Source organism: Arachis hypogaea, chromosome 6 (assembly GCF_003086295.3).
Source record: "Arachis hypogaea cultivar Tifrunner chromosome 6, arahy.Tifrunner.gnm2.J5K5, whole genome shotgun sequence".
NCBI classification, from domain to species: Eukaryota; Viridiplantae; Streptophyta; class Magnoliopsida; order Fabales; family Fabaceae; genus Arachis; species Arachis hypogaea.
Window position 1 is genome coordinate 61338061 of NC_092041.1, and position 13280 is coordinate 61351340.

Here is a 13280-nt window from a genome sequence, read left to right on the forward strand (position 1 = left end):
TCATACTCAAACACTTATATTCTGGTGGCAGTGGATTATGTATCCAAATGGGTGGAAGCTATTGCAACACCCACTAATTACACTAAGACAGTGCTGAAATTCCTCCAGAAACACATATTCAACAGATTTGGTATCCCTAGAGTACTAATCAATGATGGGGGCACTCATTTCTGCAATAAACAGCTCTACTCTGCTTTGGTTCCATATGGAGTTAACCACAGGGTGGCCACTCCATATCATCCACAAACAAATGGGCAAGCTAAAGTCTCTAATAGAGAACTTAAAAGAATCCTGGAACGGACTGTGATTAACCGTAGAAGGGATTAGGCAAGAAGCTTGGATGATGCTCTGTGGGCATACAGAACAGCATTCAAGACTCCTATCGGAACTTTTCCATACCAGCTTGTGTATGGAAAAGCCTGTCACTTGCCAGTGGAACTGGAGCATAAGGCTTATTGGGCAACCAGATTCCTAAACATTGATGCCAAGTTAGCTGAAAAAAATGATTGCTCCAGTAAAATGAGCTAGAGGAATTCAGACTCAATGCTTTCAAAAATGCAAAAATTTACAAAGAGAAAGCAAAAAGATGGCATGATAAGAAGTTGTCATCCAGAGTCTTTGAGTCAGGGCAGAAAGTTCTGCTGTTTAATTATAGGCTCATATTATTCCCCGAAAAATTGAAATCCCGGTGGAAAGGACCATATGTGATTACAAGTCTGTCACCATATGGTTACGTAGAGCTTCAGGATAATGATTCTAACAAAAAGTTCATCGTTAATGGATAAAGAGTCAAACATTATCTTGAAAGCAATTTTGAGCAAGAATGCTCAAGACTGAGACTTGATTAAAGCTCAATAATAGTCCAGCTAAAGATAATAAAGAAGCGCTTACTGGGAGGCAACCCAGCCATTAACAAAGCTTATTTTTCAATCAATTGATTTTTATAGATTCATATTAATTTTCTTCAAGGTAAAATGGCAATTACATGAGTTCACAGAGTTACAGAAGGATTCAAAGGATAAAACAACAAAAAGAAGCTCACTGGTGCGAAAAGACCAGTAAGAGCTGTTTTGGGCGTTGAACGCCCAAAAGAAGCATCTACTGGGCGTTCAACACCAGTAGAGATAGCCATATGTGCGTTAAATGCCAGAAAGAAGCATCTTCTGGGCGTTTAAAGCCAGATTTATAGTGCCGTGGGCATTCAGAAAAATGCCCAATGACAAAGGAATTCCTGGCGTTTAACGCCAGCCAGATGCTATAGCTGGGTGTTAAACGCCCAGGAGAAGCTACAGATGGGCGTTAAACGCCCAAAACATGCAGTGTTTGCGCGTTTAACGCTAGGATTGTGGGGAGGAGGTTAGTTCGTTTTCAACTCAATTTTTTTTCATTTTTCATGTTTCAATTCATAATTTCTTGCATAAACATGTTACAAACTCTCATCTTCCAACCTACAATTCCATAAATTTTTAATCCTAATTTCTAAAATCCCTTTTTCAAAAGATATCAAATGTATCTTAATTCATAAACATAAATCCTTTTGAAATCCTCTCCAACTTCTTTTCAAATCTTTTTCAAAACTCAATTATCTTTTCAAATTCATCTCAAGTCTTCTTTTTAAAATTCAGATTTATCTCTTTCAAATATCTTTCATAACTTTTAAATTTTAAATTACATCTTTTTCCTATCATACGTATCTTTTTCAAATCATATCTTCTATCTTATCTTTTTCAAGATTTTCGAAAACCCACCCCCTACCCTTTAAATCCACGTTCGGCCTCTCTCCTCTCCTCCACAATTCAAAAATTAGCTCTCCTTCTATCCCTCTCCTTTCCTTTCTTTTGCTTGAGGACAAGCAAACCTCTAAGTTTGGTATGTTTATCCGTGATCACTAAGCCATACCCACTAAGATCATGGCTCCTAAAGGAAAACAAACCACTCCAAGAGGCAAGAAAGAGAATATTCCAAAACCACTTCGGAATCAAGGGAAGTTCTTAACCAAAGAACATTCAGACCATTACTATAAAATAATGGGTCTAAGGTCAGTGATCCAGAAGTTAAATTCGATCTGAAAGAAGATGAATATCTGGAGATCCAAGAGCAAATTCAAAACAGGAACTGGGAAATCCTAGCTAATCCTGAAACAAAGGTGGGAAGGAACATGGTTCAGGAATTCTACTCTAATCTGTGGCAAATAGACAAGCAGAGAATATCTGGAACTGCCCTCTATGACTATCGAACTCTGGTCAGAGGAAAGATTGTTCACGTCCACCCAGACAAAATAAGAGAGATCTTCAAGCTGCCTCAACTGAAAGATGACCCAGACTCCTTTAATAGGAGAATGATGAGAACAAAAAAGGGCTTGAACAAAATTCTAGAGGATATATGCATCCCTGGAACCAAGTGGTCAACCAGCACAAAGAGCATCCCAAATCAACTCAAGAGAGAAGATCTCAAACCAGTTGCCAGAGGCTAGCTGGACTTCATTGGGCGTTCTATACTGCCCACTAGCAACCGTTCTGAAGTCACCATTAAAAGAGCAGTAATGATCCACTGCATTATGTTGGGAAGAGAAGTGGAAGTTCATCAGCTGATTTCGTGTGAACTTTATATAATTGCAAATAAGAACTCCAAAGATGCCAATTTGGCTTATCCAAGCTTAATCTCCATGCTATGTAAAGATGTTGGAGTGAAGATGGGAGTAACTGAGTATATCTCAGTTGAGCGATCAATCACCAAAAAGTCAATGAAAAGACAACAGGTGCAGGAAGACCCCATCAAAAGGAGAGCACAGGAGTTCCTTCTGGAAATCCCTCAAATTGAATACTAGAAGCGTCTTGAAGCATTTGTCACCAAGTTGCAAGAAGCTATGGAACAATTAAAGGAAGAATAGCAAAATCAAAATAGCATACTTTGCGAACTGCTCAAGGAACAAGAAGAGCAAGGCTGTGAACTGAAGCGTCAGAAGCTATCTCTTGAAGGGCCAGGCACCCCACAGATTAAAGGAGTATCCACTTCCCAAAATAAAGGTTGTTGAGTTCTAATCTTAGCCTTAACTCTGTGATAGTTGTTCTTATAGGAGTTTACCTTAGAAGTTATATATGATTAGTAGTAATTAGTATATCTATTTTGATTTTATCTCCAATTAAGCTATAATTTATTTTTCTTATCATCATCAAACATGAATAAAATAGCAGATTTTTAGAATAAAGAGGCAATATTTTTTTTCGAGTTCTTAATAAGGAAAATTCTAATTATTTATATATGTGGTGGCAATACTTTTTGTCTTCTGAATAAATGCTTGAACAGTGCATATTTTTTATATTGAATTTTATGAATGTTAAAATTGTTGGCTCCTGAAAAATGATGAAAAAAGAGAAATATTATTGCTGATCTGAAAAATCATGAAATTGATTCTTGAAGCAAGAAAAAGCAGTGAAAAAAAAGAGAAGCAAAAGAGGTAGAAAAAGCCAGTAGCCCTTAAAACCAAAATGCAAGGGTGAAAAGGATCCAAGGCTTTGAGAATCAATGGATAGGAGGGCCCAAGGAAGTAAATACAGGCCTAAGCGGCTATATCAAGCTGTCCCTAACCATGTGCTTGTGGCATGCAGGTCCAAGTGAAAAGCTTGAGACTGAGTGGTTAAAGTCATGATCCAAAGCAAAAGAGTGTGCTTAAGAACTCTGGACACCTCTAATTGGGGACTCTAGCAAAGCTAAGTCACAACCTGAAAAGGTTCACCCAGTTATGTGTTTGTGGCATTTATGTATCCGGTAGTAATACTGGAAAACAAAGTGCTTAGGGCCACGGCCAAGACTCATAAAGTGACTGTGTTCAAGAATCAACATACTATACTAGGAGAATCAATAATACTATCTGAACTCTGAGTTCCTATGGATGCCAATCATTCTGAATTTTAAAGGATAAAGTGAGATGCCAAAACTGTTCAGAAGTAAAAAGCTACTAGTCCCGCTCATCTAATTGGAATCTGAGCTTCACTTCAAACTCTGAGATATTATTGCTTCTTAATTTCTTTTTATCCTATTTTATTTATCTAGTTTCTTGGGGACAAGCAATAGTTTAAGTTTGGTGTTGTGATGAGCGGATATTTATACGCTTTTTGGGGGTAATTTCATGTAGATTTTTGTATGTTTTAGTTAGTTTCTAGTATATTTTTAAAAGTTTTTAGGAAAAAATCATATTTTTGGACTTTACTATGAGTTTTTGTGTTTTTCTGTGATTTCAGCTATTTTCTGGCTGAAATTGAGGGAGCTAAGCAAATATCTGATTCAGGCTGAAAAAGGATTGCTGATGCTATTGGATTCTGACCTCCCTGCACTCGGAATGGATTTTTTGGAGCTACAGTAGTCCAATTGGCGCGCTCTTAATTGGGTTGGAAAGTAGATATCCAGGGCTTTCCACCAATATATAATAGTCCATACTTTAGACGAAGATAAACGACGTAAACTGGCATTAAACTCCAGTTCCATGTTACATTCTAGCGTTGAATGCCAGAAACAGGTTGCAAGTTGGAGTTAAACGCCAGAAACAGGTTACAACCTGACGTTTAACTCCAGAAACAGCCCAGGCACGTGAGAAGCTTAAGTCTCAGCCCCAGCACACACCAAATGGGCCCCAGAAGTGAATTTCTGCACTATCCATCTTAGTTTACTCATTTTCTGTAAACCTAGTTTACTAGTTTAGTATTTAAACAACTTTTAGAGACTTATTTTGTATCTCCTGACATTTTTAGATCTGAACTTTGTACTTTTTGACAGCATGAGTCTCTAAACTCCATTGTTGGGGGTGAGGAGCTCTGCATTGTCTCAATGAATTAATACAATTATTTCTGTTTTCCCTTCAAACACGCTTGTTTCTATCTAAGATGTTCATTCACACTTCAATATGATGAATGTGATGATCCGTGACACTCATCACCATTCTTAACCCATGGACATGTTCCTGACAACCACCTCCGTTCTACATTAGATTGAATGAGTATCTCTTAGATTCCTTAATCAGAATCTTCGTGGTATAAGCTAGAATCCATTGGCAGCATCCTTGAGAATCCGGAAGGTCTAAACCTTGTCTGTGGTATTCTGAGTAGGATTTAGGGATTGAATGACTGTGACGAGCTTCAAAATCGCGAGTGTTGGGCGTAGTGACAGACGCAAAAGGATCAATGGATCATATTCTGACATGATCGAGAACCCACAAATGATTAGCCGTGCTGTGACAGAGTATTTGGACCATTTTCACTGAGAGGATGGGAAGTAGCTATTGACAACGGTGACGCTCTACATACAGCTTGCCATGGAAGGATCCTTGCATGTTTGAAAGTAAGAAAACATTATGTTGCAGGAATTCAGAAGACAAAGCATCTCCAAAACACCAATATATTCTCCATTACTGCATAATAAGTATTATTTAACCTATGCTCTCTTGTTTATTTGCAAGTCAATTGATAACTATAATTGGTATCCTAACTAAGATCAATAAGATAACCATAGCTTGCTTCAAGCCAACAATCTCCGTGGGATTTGACCCTTACTCACATAAGGTATTACTTGGACGACCCAGTGCACTTACTGGTTAGTTGTGCAGATTGCAAAAGTGTGATTGCAATTTCGTGCACCAGTCTCTGTTCTAGAACTATGACAATTGCATGATCACTGGCATCACATATTAGCTCAAATGGTAACTCCCAGTTGGGTGCAGAGATGATAGGAGCAGTGACAAGCTTGGCTTTCAGAGTTTCAAAGGCATGCATGCATTCTTTGTCAAAGACGAATGGAACATCGGTGGCCAAGAGATTACACATGGGTTTTGCGATTTTAGAGAAATCTTTACCGCTTGTAAAATCCTGCATGTCCTAGGAAGCTTCTAATTGCCTTGACAATAGTAGTTGGAGGCAAGCATTCAATCACTTCCACTTTAGCTTGATCCACTTTCTATCCCCTTATTTGAGATCTGATGTCCAAGAACAATGCCTTCAGTTACCATAAAGTGTCATTTCTCCCAGTTTATAATTAGGTTTGTCTCTTGGCATCTTTTCAGAACTCGGGTTAGATGATCAAGACAGGAGTCAAATAGGGTAGCTGATGAGCGGATAATTTATACGCTTTTTGGCATTGTTTTTACATAGGTTTTAGTAAGTTTTAGTTACGTTTTAGTATATTTTTATTAGTTTTTATGCAAAAATCACATTTCTGGACTTAAATATGAGTTTGTGTGTTTTTCTATGATTTTAGGTATTTTCTGACTGAAATTGAGAGACCTGAGCAAAAATCTGATTCAGAGGCTGAGAAAGGACTACAGATGCTGTTGGATTTTGACCCTCCTGCACTCGAAGTGAATTTTCTGGAGTTAAAGAAGCCTAATTGGCGCGCTCTTAATTGTGTTGGAAATTAGACATCTTGAGCTTTCCAGCAATGTATAATAGTCCATACTTTGCCCGAGATTTGATGGCCCAAACTGGCGTCCAAATGCCCACCAGAGACCCTTTTCTGGCGTAAAACGCCAGAACTGGCACCAGAACTGGAGTTAAACGCCCAAACTGGCACCCAAGTTGGCGTTTAACTCCAAGGATGGCCTATGCACATGAAAGCTTTAAAGCTCAGCCCAAACACATACCAAGTGGGCCCCGGAAGTGGATTTCTTAACTATCTACTCATTTTCTATAAACCTATGTTACTGGTTTAGTATAAATAGAACTTTTGACTATTGTATTTGGATCTTTGGAATAGCTTTTTGATCACTTTAGATCATTTTTGGATGTTTATGGGAGGCTGGCCATTCGGCCATGCCTAGACCTTCTTCTCTTATGTATTTTCTACGGTGGAGTTTCTACATCTCAAAGATTAAGGTGAGGAGCTCTACTGTTCTTTGCGAATTAATGCAAGTACTATTGTTTTTCTTTCAATTCACGCCTACTTCTTCTCCAAGATATACTCTCGTACTTAATTCAGTTAAGTCAGAATGAAAGGGTGACCCGTGACAATCACCGATTATCTTCGTTACTCGCTTAGACAAGATCCGCGTGCCTGACAACCACAAGCTGTCTACATGATGTTCAACATAGTCATTGGATGACAGCCGGAGTATATTCTCTTGGGTCTCTGATCCATGGATTTGCATCGCCTCTCCTGACAACAGAGCATCCGAATTCGTGATTAGAACCTTCGTGGTATAAGCTAGAACCAATAGACGAAATTCCTGAGATCTGGAAAGTCTAAACCTTGTCTGTGGTATTCTGAGTAGGATCTGGGAAGGGATGACTGCGACGAACTTCAAACTCGCGACTGCTGGGCGCAGTGACAGTCTGCAAAAGGATCAAGGGATCCTATTCCGACACAAGTGAGAACTGACATATGATTAGCCATGCGGTAGCTGTACCCGGTATTTTTCATCCGAGACGAGAAATCTGACAGTTGATTAGCCGTACAAAAACCGTAGAGGACCATTTTCCCTGAGAGGATCATACAGCTTGCCATATAAGGGAGCACGCATGATTGGATGAAGACAATAGGAAGGCAGAGGTTCAAGAGCAACAAAGAATCTCCAAACGCTTATCTGAAATTCCCACCAATGAATTACATAAGTATATTTCTTTTATTTTATGTTTTATTTATCTTTTAATTATCAAAACCTCATATCCATTTGAATCCGCTTGACTGAGATTTACAGGATGACCATAGCTTGCTTCAAGCCAACAATCTCTGTGGGATCGACCCTTACTCGCATAAGGTTTTATTACTTGGACGACCCAGTGCACTTGCTGGTTAGTTGTGCGGAGTTGTGAAAAGTGTGATCACAATTTCGTACACCAAGTTTTTGTCGCTGTTCCTCGGGATTGTTCGAGTTTGGACAACTGACGGTTCATCTTGTTGCTTAGATTGGGTAATTTTATTTTATGCTTAAGCTTTTTATTTTTATTTTCGAAAAATACAAAAAATTTAGTAAAATCATAAAAACCAAAAAATTTTGTGTTTCTTGTTTGAGTCTAGTGTCAAATTTTAAGTTTGGTGTCAACTGCATTTTTTATTTAAGTTTCTTAAAATTTTTGAAAATTCATGCATTGTGTTCTTCTTTGATCTTCAAGTTGTTCTTGATGGTTTTCCTACTTTGATCTTCAAATTTTCTTGTTTTGTGTCTTTTCTTGTTCTTCATATGTATTTTTGAATCCAAAGTGTCTAAACATTCAAAATTTCTAAGTTTGGTGTTTTGCATGTCTTTCTTTTCTTAAAAATTTTCAAAAATATGTTCTTGATGCTCATCATGGTCTTCAAAGTGTTCTTGGTGTTCATCTTGACATTCAAAGTATTCTTACTTGCATTATTTGTTTTGATCTTAAAATTTTAAGTTTTGTTTCATTTTGTTGTTTTCTCTCTACTCATTCAAAATTCAAAAGTCATATATATATATATATGTGTGTGTGTGTGTGTGTGTGTGTGTGTGTGTGTGTGTGTGTGTAGAACATAAAGCAGAAAAATCACAGAGAAAAAGAGCTCACTGGCGTTAGAACGCCAGTAAAGAGGCACTTTGGGTGTTAAACGCCAGAATGGCTATCATTTTGAGCGTTAAACACCATAATGGGCAGCGTTCTGGGAGTTTAACGCCAGAAAAGGCAGCATTCTGGGCGTTTAGAAAAACGCCCAGTAAAGAAGGATTCCTGGCGTTTAACACCGGCCAAGGTATCTCTGGCTGGGCATTAAACGCCCAAAGAGGCAGCCAAATGGGCGTTAAATGCCAGAATGACACAACGGAGGTAATTTCTTTTCCAATTCAAACTTTTTTCAAATTTTCATGTTTTAATTCATAATTTTAAAATCTTATTTTTTCATATCACATTTTCAAAAATCCTTGCTAACAATTAATGTTTTGATTCAAAAAATTGCAAGTTTGTTACTTTCTTGTTAAAAAAGGATCAGTCTTTAAATTCTAGAATTACATCTTTCAGTTTCTTGTTAGTCATGTCATCAATTTTGAAAATTAAATCTTTTTTATTTCTATTTCAATCATATCTTTTCAAATCATATCTTTTTCAATCAAATCTTTTTCAATCATATCTTTTTTAATTTTAATTTTAAAATCTTTTTCTAACTTCTTATCTTTTCAAAATTATTTTCAAATCTTTTTCAACTAATTACTATTTCTTATCTTTTTCAAAACCACCTAACCACTTTTCCACTTCCAATTTTTGAAAATCACTAACCACTTTTTCAAAAATCTTTTTAATTAACTAATTATTTTAGTTTTAATTTTGGAATACTCTCTCTCTCTCTCTCATCTCTTTCTATTTATTTGCTAACACTTTTGTTCTACTTATAATTCGAACCCTCTCTCTCCCTCTGTGTTCGAATTCTTCTTATTCTCTCTACCTCATTCCTCTATTCTTCTTTTTTTCTGACACATCAATGAATCTCTATACTGTGACAGAGAGGATTCCACTACTCCCTTTGTTCTCTTCTTTTTAATATGAGCAGAAACAGGGATAAAAATATTCTTGTTGAAGTTGATTCTGAACCTAGAAGGACTCTAAAGAAGAAGCGAAGAGAAGCTAAAGCACAACACTCCGGAGACGACCTTACAAAGAATTTTGAAAAAGAAGCAGACATGGCAGCCGAACCCAGCAACAATGCAAGAGATGCAAGGAAGATGCTTGGTGACTATACTGCACTAACTTCCAACTTCTATGGAAGAAGCATCTCAATTCCTACCGTTGGAGCAAACAACTTTGAGCTTAAGCCTCAATTAGTTTCTCTAATGTAGCAGAATTGCAAGTTTCGTAGACTTCCATCAGAAGATCCTCATCAGTTCTTAGTTGAATTCTTGCAGATCTGTGATACTGTTAAGACAAATGGGGTTGATCCCGAGGTCTACAGACTTATGCTTTTCCCTTTTGCTATAAGAGACATAGCTAAGATATGGTTGGACTCATAACCTAGAGAAAGCTTAAACTCTTGGGCAATGCTTTCTTGACCAAATTCTTTCCACCTCAAAAGATGAGCAAGCTTAAAGTGGAAGTCCAAACCTTCAAACAGAAAGAAGGTGAATCCCTCTATGAAGCTTGGGAAAGATACAAGCAATTAACCAAAAGGTGTCCTTCTGACATGCTTCCAGAATGGAGCATCATATGTATATTCTATGATGGTCTGTCTGAATTATCCAAGATGTCATTGGACCATACTGCTGGTGGATCGCTTCATCTGAAAACCCCTGCAGAAGCCTAGGAACTCATTGAGATGGTTGCAAATAACTAGTTCATGTACACTTTTGAAAGAAATCCTGTGAATAATGGGATAACTCAGAAGAAATGAGTTCTTGAGATTGATACTCTGAATGCCATATTAGCTCAGAATAAAATATTGACTCAGCAAGTCAATATGAATTTTTAGAATCTGACTGGATTGCAAGCTGCATCTGGCAGTGCTAAAGAAGCCTCCTCTAAAGAAGAAGCTTATGACCCTGAGAATCCTACAATAGAAAAGGTGAATTACATGGGAGAATCCTATGGAAACACCTATAATCCTTCATGGAAGAATCATCCAAGTTTCTCATTAAAGGATCAACAGAAGCCTCAACAAGGCTTCAACAACAATAATGGTGGGAGAAATAAGTTTGGCAATAGCAAACCTTTTCCATCATCTTCTCAGCAACAGACAGAGAATTCTGAGCAGAGTTTCTCTGGCTAAGCAAATATAGTCTCTGATCTATCTAAGGCCAGTCTCAGTTTCATGAATGAAATAAGGTCCTCCATCAGAAATTTGGAGGCACAAGTGGGTCAGCTGAGTAAAAGAGTTACTGAAACTCCTCCTAGTACTCTCCCGAGCAATACATAAAAGAATACCAAAAGAGAGTGCAAGGTCATAACTATAACGAAAATGGCCGAACCTGGAGAGCGTGAAAAGGCAGTGATTCCCAGTGAAAAAGACCTCAGCGAACATCCACTAACCAATAAAGAGTTCCCTATTGAGGAACCAAAAGAATCTGAGGCTCACACAGAGACCATAGAGATTCCACTGAACTTACTTTTGCCATTCATGAGCTCTGATAAGTATTATTCCTCTGAAGAGAACGAAGACGCTATTGAAGAGCAACTTGCTCAGTATCTAGGAGCTATCATGAAGCTGAATGCCAAGTTATTTGGTAATGAGACTTTGGAGGATGAACCTCCATTGCTCATTAATGAATTGAATACATGGATTCAGCAAACATTGCCTCAAAAGAAACCAGATCCTGGAAAATTTTAATACCTTGCACCATAGGCACCATGACCTTTGAAAAGGCTCTGTGTGACCTGGGGTCAGGTATTAACCTCATGCCACTCTCTGTAATGGAGAAACTAGGGATCTTAGAAGTACAAGCTGCAAGAATCTCGCTAGAGATGGCAGACAAATCAATGAAACAGGCTTATGGACTTGTAGAAGATGTCTTAGTGAAGGTTGAAGGCCTTTACGTTCCTGCTGACTTAATAATCCTAGACACTGAGAAGGATGAGGATGAATCCATCATCCTTGGAAGACCCTTCCTAGCCACAGTAAGGCCTGTGATTGATGTGGACAGAGGAAAGTTAGTTCTTCGATTGAATGAGGACTACCTTGTGTTTAAGATTCAAGGATCTTCTTCTGTAAACATGGAGAAGAAGCATGAAAAGCTTCTCTCAATACAGAGTCAGACAGAGCCCCCACACTCATCTTCTAAATTTGGTGTTGGGAGGCCACAACCATGCTCTGAGCATCTGTGAAGCTCTGTAAGAGCTTCCTGTCAAGCTATTGACATTTAAGAAGCGCTAATTGGGAGGCAACCTAATTTTATTTAACTATATTAATTACTTTTTCATTTTATTCTCCATTGTTAGTATATGTTTTCTTTAGGTTGATAATCATGTGAAGTCACAAAAACAGCTGCAGAATTAAAGCGGAATCAAAAATAGCATAAAAAATAGCACACCCTGGAGGACGAACTTACTGGCGTTTAAACGCCAGTAAGGATAGCAAAATGGGCGTTCAACACCCAGTCTGGCAATATTCTGGGCGTTAAACGCCAGAATTTGCAGCCAGACTGGTGTTTAACGCCAAAAAAGGGTGTCTGGTGTCTGGCTAGTGTTAAACACCAGTAAGGGTAGCAGAATGGGCATTTAACGCCCAGTCTGGCAGCATTCTGGGCGTTAAACACCAGAATTGGTAGCCAGACTGGCATTTAACGCTAGAAATGGGCATCAGCCTGGCGTTTAACGCCAGAAATGGAACACAGTGGGTGTTTAATCGCTAGAAAAGTGTAGGGATGAGAAATCCTTGACACCTTAGGATTTGTGGACCCCACATGATCCCTACCTACCCCAACTCACTCTCTTCCTTCTTAACACTTTTCCATAACACTCTTCCCCAAACACCATTCACCTATCAAATCCTACCCTCTTCCCCTAACCTCTCCACCACTCACATCAACTCACTATTTTCCAAAATAAACCCCACCTACCTCACCATTCAAATCCAAACCCACTTCCCTCCCAAACCCAACCCTCCTCACATGGATTCCCATCCCACCCTTACCCTATAAATACCCCTCTTCACTCTTTCATTTTCACACAACACCAACACTTCCTACCCCCTTGGCCAAACCCTTCACACATCTCCATCTCCTCCAATTCTTCTTCTTCTCCTCCTTTCTTTCTTCTTATGCTCGATGACGAGCAAACCTTTTAAGTTTGGTGTGGAAAAAAGCATTGCTTTTGTTTTTTTTTTTCATAACCATTAATGGCACCTAAGACCTGAGAAACCTCTAGAAAGAGGAAAGGGAAGGCAATTGCTTCCACCTCCGAGTCATGGGAGATGGAGAGATTCATCTCAAAGGTCCATCAAGACCACTTCTATGAAGTTGTGGCCAAGAAAAAGGTGATCCCCGATGTCCCCTTCAAGCTCAAAAAGAGCGAATATCCGGAGATCCGACAAGGGATTCGAAGAAGAGGTTGGGAAGTTCTCACCAACCCCATCCAACAAGTCGGAATCTTAATGGTTCAAGAGTTCTATGCTAACGCATGGATCACTAAGAACCATGATTAAAGTGTGAATCCAAACCCAAAGAATTGGCTCACAGTGGTTCTGGGTCCAGAAACTATGAGGTTGGCATTCAACTTGCCAATAATGCAAGGATATCTTTACCCTTTCACAAGAAGGGTCAATTTTGATCAAAGGTTGGACCAAGTCCTCATGGATATCTGTGTGGAAGGAGCCTAATGAAAGAGAGACTCCAAAGGCAAGTCGGTTCAACTGAGAAGGCTTGA

General features: G+C 38.6%; 1 non-coding gene across 1 annotated transcript; it reads right to left on the reverse strand.

Moving 5' to 3' along the window:
* Nucleotides 1-10005: 10005 nt before the first annotated feature.
* Nucleotides 10006-10113, reverse strand: LOC112699890 (small nucleolar RNA R71). Its single transcript, XR_003152823.1, has one exon. It is a non-coding gene; the product is annotated as a small nucleolar RNA R71 (small nucleolar RNA).
* Between the last annotated feature and the right edge of the window lie 3167 nt (nucleotides 10114-13280).